Genomic DNA, 1,369 nt, shown 5'->3' with positions numbered 1-1,369 from the left:
GTGAGAACAGAATCATCATGTAACAATACAACTGTACATCAAGTAGTTGTGACCGAGTGGTTAAGGTGATGGACTAGCAGTCCATTGGGTCTTCCCCGTGCAGGTTCAAATCCTGCTAACTATGCGAGTGCTGCACTGTTGTTATTATTACTGTTGACTTGGTGCCTGAGCATCCAGAGTGCAAACTGGAGCCAGGTCTACTTTCACTCTGTCTACACTTAAAATGCTGCTGTGTCACTGCTATAGCACTTTGGAGTACACAGTGATTGGAGAGGTTTTCCCATCCATGTAATAGCTACATGGACAGAACAATTCTTCCTTTTATTTAGCACTATCTAACCCGGGCTTAGGTCACCTTAACTCTATGGGTTTGGGGGGTGTGGGTTTTTCACACCCTGAGAGACGTCGCTCTGCCAGTGAAGTGCCCACTTAGATCCCTCTTGGTATTTCAATGCAGGCACTGACCTGTGAGAGGAAAACATCAGCTCACAAACACAGAGACTGAATTCCTCACATTTAATCTCTCTGCACTTTCCAGAAAGTCACAAAATTCAATTCATTCTTGCTAGGACAGAGAAAAAATAAGTGACACTAAGTTTTTGGCTTGGGTAAATAAAATTAAGTGTTTAATTAATACAGTAAAAAAATCTGTCCTGATTCCTCTAACATCACAGCATGAAATAGGAACAGAGACAAATCTTGTCAGTGACGACTAATTTCGCAAATGATCTTCCCATTATTAATTTCCACGCTGTCCCCATTGGAGGTCTGGGCATCTCCAGTGTCACTGCTCTGCGTTCACCTTCCCCTTAGAATTGTTCTCGGACATTCGCCTTCCTCTGCAGCATGGGGCATGGGTCACTTGCTGGAGGATTCCCTGCACCTTGAGGTCTTTAAACCACGATTTGAGGACTTCAGTAACTCAGACATAGGTCAGGGGTTTGTTACACTACAGGAGTGGGTGGGTGAGATTCTGTGGCCTGCATTGTGCAGGAGGTCAGACTAGATGATCATAATGGTCCCTTCTGACCTTAAGTCTATGAATCTAGTCCCATATTTGGAAAATTGTGCAGTTCAGAATGTGAATAGTGACCTCGTCTCCTTCCTGCACCTGCTCTACATTGCTCCACAGCAGCTTCTCCACCTGCAGAGTCACCCCAGCACGGCAGTGCAGCCGCCCAGGGTTCAGCAGGGGCCCCTGGCAAGGACAGTGGGTGCAGCTAATAGCCCAGTGTGCCTGGCAGTGAGGCAGCTGTAAAAAAGCAACACACCCCCCCCCCCCCGCACAAGTACAGAGACGGAATTCCCCAACTTTAACATCATGACCCCTGTAGAAAGCCACACGTGTCAGTTCTATTTTCACAGGGAG

The 1,369-nt window shown here is 46.7% G+C and overlaps 1 non-coding gene across 1 annotated transcript; it reads left to right on the top strand.

Moving 5' to 3' along the window:
* The first annotated feature begins 42 nt into the window (after window positions 1-42).
* Window positions 43-124, top strand: TRNAA-AGC. Its single transcript has one exon. It is a non-coding gene; the product is annotated as a tRNA-Ala (tRNA).
* Window positions 125-1,369: the final 1,245 nt, after the last annotated feature.

The sequence above is a fragment of the Mauremys mutica genome, unplaced genomic scaffold (assembly GCF_020497125.1).
Source record: "Mauremys mutica isolate MM-2020 ecotype Southern unplaced genomic scaffold, ASM2049712v1 Super-Scaffold_100418, whole genome shotgun sequence".
In the NCBI taxonomy this organism is placed as follows: Eukaryota; Metazoa; Chordata; order Testudines; family Geoemydidae; genus Mauremys; species Mauremys mutica.
The sequence above is the reverse complement of the archived record's forward strand: the minus strand, read 5'-3'. Positions and strand labels throughout refer to the sequence as shown.